We start from the raw sequence: 12999 nt of genomic DNA, 5'->3' as shown, positions 1-12999 counted from the left end.
CCCTAATCAACTTTTATAGGACCCAATAACCTCATCTGCTATTTTCTGTTGGTTGAGTAGGCATCATTCCTGCAGAATTTTTTAACATGTTTATCCTATTTTGGGCTAACCTTTGCTTCATGAGTGCATGAAAATATGTTGTATTAGCATCTCCTAGCTTAATCCACTGCACTCTTGACTTTTGCCTTATGATACTTTCTTCCACATTTAGCCATTTTTCAAGATCCAGTCTCATTTGTTTTGCAGAACATATTTTTTCTGTAGGTTGCCCTGGTGCTCTCATATCCTCTTGCATCAGCGCAAATTGCTATCTACAACTATTTATTCTCTCCTTTAAACCTTCAAATTCAGTTGTGTTTAATGGCTTCATAGCTTGTTCAGCCTGTTTGAGCGTTCTCCAAATTCCTGCCATCTTCCCCCATCAAGTCTTCTGGACCATACTTGTGCAATAATCCTAGTAAAATTTTCATGGCATGCAACATGATTTAAAAATTTAAAAGGCTTTTCTCTGTTGTCTTCCCCCTGTGCTAAGCATAAATTAATGGTGAGTGATTCGACGAACCTGGGACAACACAAACAGTCCTTTCAAATCTTTGTCGGACTATTAATTCCTAGGAATTTACAGATTAATCAATAGTTCTTGATAAACGTTGAGAGACTAACCATATATTAGGGGTATATTTATAAAACAATTTACAATCAGTTTACAGATATCATCCTGAATGTCACAAACATAATTTATATATAATGAAGAAAATTACAGTGATCATAATAGTTAATTACACTTCTTAGGACAAAGTGAGATTTTCTTTGCGAGAGTCCCCTAAAACTCTACAACTGCTGGTAGAAGAAAAACTATACACACCCTTGCTCACATGCTCTTTTTTTTTTTTTTTTTTTTTAAAAAACGAACTTTGAAAACAAACTGAAAAGCTCTTAAGCTAGCACTATATGTTTGTGGTCTTTTCTCTCTTCTTTTCACTCTCTTGTTTTGTCCTAGTAAGTCCTGAGGTTCTGATATTTATAAGAATCTGCGAATTTCAAATGCAGACTTCAAAATGTGTTGAAGAATCTTTTAGCATGCCGGGTACATTTTATGGGCCTCATCGTCACATGACCAAGTTTCCTCTTTAGTTAATATTCGTCCATCTGTCTTTCACTTGACACCAATTATTTATTTTTTGCATCATTACTTACGTTTACAGTCCTTTCTCTTTTGTAAATATTGGCTTTAATTTGCTTGCTCGTATATATTCTTATCTATTAGTATGTTAATCTATTAAAATATTACTAGTATATTATTGGTATTAGAGCTATATATATATATATATATATATATATATATGTTATACTAGACAGGATGACATTTTCCGTCTAGTTCTGGACATTCATATTAGATCTAAATAAATTTAAATTTGCATAAGAAAATTCACATTAGGTGATTTAACGCTTTCAATAAAAGCAACTCCATACTATTTTATATTTTAGAAATACCAAGTTTATACAATATAGCCTAACTTAACATCAGTGTTTGAGAGGAATTGAAAAATACAGCCATCTGAAAAGTACATTTCTGTAAAATTCATTTAATTCACTCTTTTAAAGTATTTAAATTGGTAAGAATATTCAAATTTACATGGATCAGGCAAAGGTTGTGACTAGTGGTGCCAGTTGATGATGGTGTGATTTTGGCCTCGTTTGACTATGAAAATCATAGTGGAAACCAATATAAATTTGAGTTGTTTTTGAAATTTTGTGAGAGAAGTAAGAGAGGAAATCAAATTGTATTTGAAATTCTCATGGCCAAACGCATACTGTTTTCACCTTTTTCACTAAAGTGAAATAATTTTTCGGGAAAAAGTGAATAAGTTTCTTCGCCAAACGGCTACTTAACATGTTGTAAAAATTTAATTTGCATTATTTTTAGGTTACTTATTTTAATTATTATTTTTATTCCATAATTTCCTTTTTGAATCTCTCGGTTTGGCTTGAAAAGTAAAACGTGTTTGTGAAATCGAAATCTTAAATTCTGCAACCATAAAATTCTAAATCTAATTTATGTACACTAATAATTTAATAAGCTTAAAATTCATTATTCAATAAAGTACTGCATTATTATTTTTTTAAAAAACAATACATTTTCAACATAGAAGAATTATTATAATATCATAAACTCCTATCCCTCACCAATCAACATATTTATAACGATTACCAGAACCAAAGTTACCATTATCCAAATAAATACCATCCTCTTGTGGAGTCCATCTACAAAAATTTGTATTAGTAATTGGTGATCCTATAATGCAACCATCCAAAGCATTGAATACTTTGAAAGATTTGTCCCTATGGCCCCATCAGAAATGACAAACGAATACAATTCTAGTCCAAGGCAACTGATTAAATTTAAATGACCAAGTTAGATCTTGACCGGTAGAAAGTTCATGAAATCCTATATCATCGTCTCCAGAATAGTAATGGACCCTCAATTTAGGACTGTTATTTGGGAGACCATCATATACCTGAACGGTATATTTATTTAATCCCTTTGCTTGTGGAAAACAAAAGAAGAAGAAAATGCATAACAACAATGTAATCTTGGTTTGTGAATAATTCATGATAGGAAGAAATTAAATTATTTAGCTTTAATTTTTGAAAGTTTATGGCTTCTTTCATATATTATTTCCCCCTTTATAGAGAAGAAAAAAATATGTATTTTATGAGTAGAAATAGGAGAATTTTGATGCATGGTAGATTTCATCAACATTAAATTGGTAATTTCTTTATTTTCTTCCCATTTCGGAGTCTTGCAAGAAAATATTCATTACCAAGTTTAACTAGATTGATGACTCAACACATTATCCTATTTTTTTTACTTATCACATTTCACTTATCAAAAATAATCTATTTAAATTTTAGTTAATATTTTAAGATGTATTTTTCCAGAAATATGAGAAGGATTATAACTATAGTATTTTTCGAATAGTTTTCATATATCTAATAAAATATTTAAATTGATCTAACTTAATTTAGCTCCTAAAATTAGTTAAATTAACTTTCTTCGAGTGAAATAATATGATATGTAAAAATAATGGTAGGGAGTATATATTTATTTTGACTACGTTGATGAATATATATATATATATATATATATATATATATATATATATATATATATATTAATTCAACAATTGATCATTACCCACCCAATGTTGCTATAAGCAATTTGGAGATCAATATAATATATTTCCTCATATGTGAGAGACTTTATTTTGTAGCATATAAAATTATAGAACCAGCTTAAATTATACAATTTGTTAAACTACCGGGATTTTAAACATCTCGCGTAAAATTAGAATTATTTTATCATAAGGGAAACAAACATTTTGGATTATCAAAAGGATAACAAGAAAACAATAACTCCTCCCCTTCATTTTTACTAGTTGCATTTTATTTTACGTCTGTCATTTTGACCGAACTTCAAAACTAAATTAAAGTAGATTAATTTAATATTCAAATTTAAACTTTAAATGTTCAAAAACTAAAAAAAAAAAAAAAAAAAAAAAAACAAGTTATAAGCATTCACTTTTAATAATTCGACCAAATTTCCTTATGCGTTATTCGGACAGAGTTATAAATTTGACACGCCTTAAAAAAAAAAAGAAAAGCTAAAAAGTTTATTACATTTTTATTAAACAAACATATCAAAAATTACGTGGATCGTACCGATACGATTGGGAAACTGAGATGATGGAATAATTTTGAAAAGTATAATTTTGGCCATATGTAATAAAATAATCAAAAATTAATATGATCCAAATTTTATGAAATAATGGCTCTAAACGTAACATTAAATTTGCCCTTTTCATTCCCGTTATTTATAATAATTACAATTTATTAAGTATTTAGCGGAAGCAAAAAAGTAATTATATTGTGAAATAATTATTATACTCAATAATACATAATATATATATTAATTTGGTGTATATATCGAATGCAAATAAGTTTTTACCTATAACTAATGACGTCGATCCATATGAACATTTTTATTTCATAATTATCTTTTTGAAGGCTTGACTTAAAAAGTTTTATTTTTTTGTGAAATCGAAGTCTTAAATTCTAATGATTGATACAGAAAAGGGATGCAACCATAAAATTCTAAAGACTAAATACATAATAACCCCTTGATATTGGCCGAGTTTTGCAAAAAGGCACCTAAACTTTCACTTCGACCTATTACCTCACGATTCTTCTTTATTTCGTTTCAAACACACCATTTTTCGCTGAATCTCAGTCACAACAAAGAGAGTGAACACACACATCAATAAGGTGCTGCCACATGTTAAATACATTTAATTTCATATTTTTATTTTTTTTTAATAAAATTTTCCTTTTTATTTAATTTAACACCCTACTCCGTCTTCCCCTACCCCCAACCCATCCAACAACTGCCCTTCCCCTCGTCCAGCAGCTCTCCTCTACCCCCACCCCCAGCCCCCCGTACAACATCCCCACCCCATCAACATCTCCCCCTAACCCCCCACTCCGTCAGCATTCCCGTCCATTTTTTTTTTTGTTCAAATCACTTTAAAAAATAGTTTTATGATTGAATTGAATTTTAAAGATAGTTAAATGATATGATTTAACTGAAAATGGAGCTTTAATGATATGATTTAAAAAAAAAAAATTCAATGGAGGAGCTTTAATGGTGACATTGTGTTGAAGAGCTTTAATGGTGTTGAAGAAGAAATGGTGGGTAGTTAAATGATATGATTTAATTGTAAAATGGAGCTTTAATAATTTTTTTTTTTTTTAAAAAAGCTTCAATGGAGGAGCTTTAATGGTGAATTGAGTTGAAGAAGAAAAGGTGGGTGGATTGGGGGTAGGGGGTAGGGATAATTTTAAAAAATAAATAAATATTAATTTTTTTTAGAAAAAAAGAATATAAATTATATATAAATTATTTTACACGTGGCAGCTTTTAATTTGTCAAAAAGATAAATTCGAGCCCTTTCACGTGCCCATGGCACGTGTATAAACGCAGAGGGTCAAAATGGTGTGTTTGTAATGAAATAAAGAAGAATCGTGAGGTAATAGATCGAAGTGAAAATTTAGTTGTCTTTTTGCAAATCTCGAACAAGATCAGGGGTAATTATGTATTTTCTCAATTCTAAATCTAATTTTTGTACACTAATAATAAGCTTAAAAATTAATTATTCAATAAAGAAGTACTTCATTATGATTTTTAAAAAATAATAAGGTTTCAACATATAAGTTTTATGATTTATGATATCATAAACTCCCATTCCTCACCATTCAACATATTTATAACTATTACCTTTATCATCACCTAAATAAATACCATCCTCTTTGGGAATCCATTTACAAAAATTTGTTTTAGGAATGAACGATCCCATAACGCAGTTATCATAATCATTGAATACTTCAAAAGATTTGTCCTTATTGCCCCACCAGAAATGACAAGCGAATAAAGTTCCAGAAAAAGGCGATTGATTAAATTTAAACGACCAAGTGAGATCTTGATCGGAAGAAAGATCATGATATCCGATATCATCATCTCCAGAATAACAATGGACCCTTAGTTTAGGGGTAGGGGTGCCATTTGGGAGACCGTCATATACCTGAACAGTATATTTTCCGTTGCGATGATTTGCTTTTGCTTGTGGAAGGCAAACGAAAAAAAAAATAAAAATTGCATAAAAACAATACATTCTTGATTTGTGAATAATTCATGATAAGAAGAAATTAACTATTCAAATTTAATTTGCTGGAATATGATTTCTTATGTCTAGCAAATTCCTCCTTTTATAAGTGAAAAACACATTTAATTTTGTGGGAAGAGAATATAAAAATCAAGATATGTAAAATTTACTTTATTATGTAATTTCAAATTTGTGGGAAAATATTACAATTTAATTAATAATTACTTTATATTTTCCCCACTTTGGAGTGTTGAATGAAAATAATCTTGACAAGTTTGACTACATTTGATGACTCAACATATACAATTCAACAATTGGTTACTCACCTAAAATTGCTATTAGCAATTTGGAGATTAAAATAATGTATATTTCTTTTATTACTTCTGAGGCACTTTATTTTGTAGCATGTAAAATATTAGAATCAATTTAAATTAAATAATTTGTACATTTTTGGCAGCAAAATTAAACTAGTAGTATTTAAATTAGACATATTCTGCCTAATATTCCGACTTACCTATGATTAGGACTTAAGTAACAAACTTTAAAGAGGTCAATATAATAATTTATTCTAATATTCTCTCCGTTCACTTTTCTTTTTTTAATATCACTAGACTGAGTGTCTAACGGTCTTTTATTAATAATAAAATCCTCAATGTGAATACCAGCTGAGGGTCTATCGGAAACAACTTCTCTACTTCTTTAGAGGTAGTAGTACGGACTGCGTACATTCTACCCTCCCCAGACCCCACTTGGTGGGAATATACTGGGTTTGTTGTTGTTGTGAATAAGTACAAACAAGGGGAGCTAGACCTTACCTTACTAATCCTAATGAGGTAACAAAACCCCTACTAATTATCAACATAAAGAAAATAAGAGATAGAGAAAACTAGGTATCATATGATCATCATAAAATTTATAATACATTCTGTACAGATTAGGATACTTACATAATGCCAAAAGATAAACGTCAGGAAGAAAATTAAGTTATCATCCTCAAACTTTCTTTTATGCATATATGATCCAAAGAAGATGGTTTGCCCGTTTAATGTAACTTGAAGCATTTTCTCCATATTTTCTTCTTCAAGTCTATCCAAAAGCACTTGATAGTTCATCACTTCTTTGATTTGTTGAATTTTATTGAAGTTGTTGACGCTGTCTTATGATTTTGCTTAGCGAGACGCATCGGTAGATGCCTTGAAATAAATTCTCCAGTAACCTTACCATCCCAAGTATGTTTCCTTTCATGTGTCTTCTTTTTGTTCTTGCTACTTCCACTTCTTTGTTGCCTTGGTGAGAGATTCCTATCCCTAACTACTTTTTCAAAATATATATCCAACTCTCCGTTCACTTTTTACTTGTCAAAAATGAACTTTATAAATTATACGTCCAAAACAATGGACATGATTATTTTATCATATTATCTCTATTAACGTTTGTTTAATTAAGCCTTAAAAAATAATTTGAAGAATAACTAATTAATACAAAAAGTAAAAATATTTTTTAAAAATAATCTTTTTTTTTTTTTATATATATGTTAAAAGTAACAAGTATAAACGCAATGCAAATAACAGTTTCTTGTTTCACCAGATTCAGTTTAGTATAAGAGAGAGTGAACATGCATAGGCAATCATAATCTGATGATGTAGCAAACAATGGAAAAGAAGTTATCCCAAAATTAATTCGGGATTAGTTATTCTATCCTTAAGGAGGGATAAGAAATACATTATAATTTCGGGATAACTGATTCCGAAACGAGTTATTTCATACATTTTGTCCTAATCAAACATAAAATAAACTTCTCTTTTAAATTAATCTTATTTATCCTTATACCTTCTACCAAACGACCCCTTGTTGTGTTGAGCTAGTAAAATGGTAGAACATCAAACTATACAGAAACTAAACGATTTTTGTTTGTTTGTTTGTTGTTTTTTATAATTTATTTGTTGATCAAATCTAAGAAATGTCCTTTCTTTATAGAAATAGATAGAGCATGTGAAAGAGTCGAGAGAACACTAATAACAAATTATTAAACGTTTATTTTCAAAATTTTGACTAAATTTCATTTTAAGTCAATTTAACCCAATTAGTCTTACATATCATTTTAAAACTATTGAATTATACCCTTTTTAATTGTTTACATTCATCTATAGAGTTTTTCAAACATATAATAAAAATGTTAAAGAAATCTAATTCAATTTACCTCTTAAGATTAGTCAAACTGACTATCGTGAAATGAAACATGATAAGTAAAAATGAATTGAGTGAGTATATATAATTAGTTTGACTACATTAATTACCCACCAAATATTGCTATCAATAAAGTTCTAAATCAAATAAATGCAGAAAAAGTTGTGATCATAAAGTTCTAAATTTAGTTTCTGTAAACTAATAACTCAATAAGCTTAAAAATCCATTATTCAATAAAGAAGTTCTCCATTATTACTTTTAAAAAGTAATAAGGTTTCAACAAATCTATATATTATATAAAGGAGGATCGTAGACAAGATGATGTGACAGCTCTCTATGACCTCCATTCATATTTATTTTTTAAAGTTTTTTCTTTATTTTTTTTGTTTTATATCATATTTTTATTAATGTCTTTTAATATAATAACAATAAATGACTTATTATTAATACTCTTCTCATTCATTAACTTATTTATGTGAAGTACCAGATTTGGTTTTAAATTAAATGTTCTGTTTTACATTTATAGTTTAAGAAGTGATTTTATTTCATAACAAAAAAAGTTCAGAATTCAGACGTGAATTTATTTAATTGGTAGCTTAGGAAAACTCGTGATTGTTTTGCAAATGTGAATTGTAAGCTAGGGAGAAATGATAATGTTTCCTATATAGTTAGGATATCTGCCACTTCCACCATTGCTGTGGCAGAGTTGAGAAGGCCATTGAAGCTGCTTATGAGAGGCAAGATTGTGCAGCACGTGGACATCACTCCAACGGTTGTTCAACTTATGTTCTCTCGAGAAGGAATTAACATTATGAGGATAGTTCATGGGGAGACAGGAGCCTATATTCATCTTGACAAGTATATAACTTGAATGTTAGAATTTTTTGTTCTTCAGACAATGTTGATAGGACTGAGCAGAGATTTGTTGACTCCCTTCTGGCACTACATGAAAGTAAACAACTTGAGGTGCATCTTCGTGGAGGACTTTTGCCTCCCGACCTGATGAAAAGAGTCGTTATAACATTTGGACCAGATCTTAGTGTGCTTAAAGAAAAGGTGCCTAGGACAGAGTTTTCTCTGAACACAAAGTGCCATCGCATCTGTATCAATGGTACTAAAGATATAAAGCAAAGTGTTGAGGACATAATCTCTGAAATTGCGAATAGTAGTTTTCCAACTCAAACGACACGAGATAAGGCTCATTGTGCTATTTTCTTGTGTGAACTGGAGGATCCTTATAGACTCGAAGCTTTTACCCATGCATTATGTCGCTCATGCTTGCTAGAGCAGTGCGAGTCTGCGATCAAAAGCCGAAAAGGTTTCCCCATGTGTTGTTTACGTTCTGGTTGTAGGGAACCCTTTTTGCTTGCTGATTTGAAGTCTCTATTGTCAACTGAGAAGTTGGAAAAACTTTTTAAGGCTTCCTTGGGAGCTTTTGTGACAGTTAATGTAGGTATTTACCCCTTTTGCCCCTCACCAGACTGCCATTCAGTTTATCGCATGCATTCTGTGGCTCATGCTTCCATAGCATGCATCACAAACAAAAGGTGCACCAAATTCCATATCAGAAGCTGTAATGCGATAAACTGAAGGGCGGTCTGGTGAGGGAAAAAATGGTAAGTACCTGCATTGGCTGTCACAAAAGCTCTCAAGGAAGCCCTGAAAAGTTCTTCCAACTTCTCAGTTGACAATAGAGACTTCAAATTAGCAAGCAAAAAGGGTTCCCCACAACCAGAACACAAACAACATATGGGGAAACCTTCTTGGATTTTGATCCCAAAGTCGCACTGCTCTAGCAAACATGAGCGTCAGAATGCATGGGTACAAGCTCCAAATCTATAAGGATCCTCCAATCCACACAAGCAAACAACACAGTGAGCCTCATTTCCTATCGTTTAAGTTGGAAAACTGCTCTGCGTAATTTCAGAGATTATGTCCTCAACGTTTTGCTCCATATCTTTAGTATCATTGATACAGATGCAATGGTGCTTTGTGTTCAGAGAAAACTCTGCCTCAAGCACCTTTTCTTTAAGCACACTAATATCTGGTCCAAATATTGTAACGACTCTTTTTATCAGGTCAGGAGGCAGAAGTCCTCTACGAAGATACGCTTCAAGTTGTTTACTTTCATGTAGTGCCAGAAGGGAGTCAATAAATCTCTACTCAGCCCTATCAACATTGTCTGAAGAACCAAAAATTCTAACATGCAAGCTATGCTTGTCAAGATGAATATAGACTCCTATCTCCCCATGAACTATCCTCATAATATTAATTCCTTCTCGAGAGAATAAAAGTTGAACAATCGTCGGAGTGGTGTCCACGTGTTGCACAATCTTGCCTCTCATAAGCAGCTCCAATGGCCTTCTCAACTCTGCCACAACAATGATGGAAGTGGCAAATATCCTAACTATATAGGAATCATTATCGTTTCTCTCTAGCTTGCTATTCACATCTGCAAAATAATCACGAGCTTTCCTGAGCTATTAATTAAACAAATTCACGTCCGAATTCTGATTTTTTTTGTTTTAAAATAAATCACTTCTTAAACTTTAAATGTAAAACAGAACATTTAATTTAAAACCAAATTCGGCACTTCACATAAGCAAGAATCGAAAATACTCTATAATCAAGACTTTTTTCATTCATCTAATATAATAATTCTGCATAATAATACACCCATTTATAACAGAATCAACCAAATCAAAAGAAATATTTTTTCTAATTGTCTTTCTAATTGAAAATGGGTGTCTCATTTCTAATAAGACACCCATTTATAATAGAATTAGCGAAACCAAAAGAAACATTTACAACTTCGACATGCAAAGCAAATCAAACAAATTACCTGATGTGTCGAATTCAATAAAGACATGTTTTCTCGGAGAAAATTTTCATGAGCTTGCTAAATCAAGATAATTGAAATACACAGATATAAATCTCAATGTCTGTCCAACAATTCACATGCTCATACAGGGAAATTGATCTAATTAAGATTGAAATGGATTTCATCACCTCTATTTCAATTGACGGTCTTAGATCCATAAGATTAGTTGATCTAAGTCTGATGTTCATAGGAAGATTGTTGCTTTCCTCAATTGCTTCCCTGTCTTTCTTGCCCTCACCTGCAAAATATTGGATAAAATTTTTGATGAACCAAGTAATTCTTTTTGGAGTTCAACTTTCTATATTTTATACATATAGGGTAATGAATCTATGGAGAAATTTACTTGTCTTAGTAAGTTGTTTTCTATACCTTTCAGTTATTCGATTATTCTACAAACCTCAATGAAGGTTCAATTCAAATACTCAGACAACAATTCACATGTTTAAATATTAAGAAAAAAATTTAACATCCTCTATTTCTCATCAAAAGTTAACTTAGAAAGCATAACAACTAATATTAAATTTTGAATTGTAAAAAAAAAATCAACAAAATCGACGGAGAAAACTAGGAGGAAATTTAAGAAAGAAGATGAGAAGGTGAAAGTTCTAGAGCCAAAATGTCAGAAGTACTTTACTTTCCTATTTAGTAATTTGTACTTTAACTGTTATGTTATTGGACCTATATCTTTTATCCAATCATATTTTGCGACCATCCTTTTTATATATAACTTTTAATTTTTAATTAAATAGTCTACTCTTTTATTTTTAAATCCACAATTAAAAAAAAAAGTATATGAGAACTTTTGCAATCTATAGTCTAATAATTAATTTATGTATTTGTGACTATAAATCATTTTAGTAGGGATCAAATTAATATTTTAAAGTTATTGTTATTAAATATATTTTTCCTTTTTAAAACTATTTTTAAAAGAATTAATATAATACAAATAAATACAACATTATATGCAAATTTTAATAATAATGAAGAAAGGTAGTACAATTGACAAATTGTTTTAAAATATATAATTTCTGTTCAATTTTATATCAAATAATAACTATTAAATGTTTGAATCTTTAAAAGAAATTAAAATACTATTATAATAATAGTTAAATGGGACCTATATCTTTTTATTTCAGTTACTTAACCATTTTAAAAATAATTTAATAATAATAAATATTAAACTAATAAATATATTTTATATCATATAATATTTTATAATATAATTAGCACTTATTTAATTTAATATAATTTTAAAATCTTATATTATAATCGACATCTTACATTATTATATATAAATTTTAAGGTCACCCAAGTACGTTAACTAGTAACCATTAATATTATTCACAAGTCACATTGTAATCATTAAATTATAAATTTACTTTCAATTCAACGATCCAATAAAAAAATATTTTAAAATCAGAAACTCTTATTTCGCACCATGTAATTATTATAGATATAATCTCAATTCAATGATTCAATTAAAAAGTGCTACAAAATAAAAAATTTCCTATCCCTCACCATGTACTATTGTTATAACCAAGACCTCCACCATTAGTCAACCCAAAACCATCCTCTTTCACATTCCATTGACAAAAGGTTGTCTTTGGTATTTTCGCGCCGTAAATACATGTGTTGGGATTATTAAATACCTCAAAAACTTTGTTCTTGTCGCCCCACCAGAAATGACAAAAGAATAACGTTCTGGCAATAAATCAATAATTAAGTTTAAACGACCAACCGATATGATAAAAGGGAGCAATGTCATGATATCCTGTATCATCTTCTGCTGATGCACATTGAATTGTTAGATTAGGGGTGTCATTTGGGCGGACACTATATATATTAACTAAACCTTGGCCCCAAACATTTTGATTTTTGAAAGCAAAAGAAGAAGAAAATGCATAACAACAATACAATCTTGGTTTGTGAATAATCCATAATTAGATGAAAGTACTATTCTAATGTTTTTTTTTTACATATTCATTCCTCCTTTTATAAAAGTTTTTTTTTAATTATATAGAGAATAATATATAGATACCATCAATATGAATTGGTAATTAATTAAGTTTTTCTTTCCAATTTTTGATGTTTTAAAAGAAAGTGTTTGAGAGTATTCATTACTAGTTTGACTACATGGTGACAATAAGATTGTGTGGAACATGAATCAATTCAAACAAATGACTATCCAAAATTGAGAATTTCATTCCCAAT

Source organism: Capsicum annuum, chromosome 3, assembly GCF_002878395.1.
Source record: "Capsicum annuum cultivar UCD-10X-F1 chromosome 3, UCD10Xv1.1, whole genome shotgun sequence".
Lineage (NCBI taxonomy): Eukaryota > Viridiplantae > Streptophyta > Magnoliopsida > Solanales > Solanaceae > Capsicum > Capsicum annuum.
Note: the sequence above shows the minus strand (reverse complement) of the source record.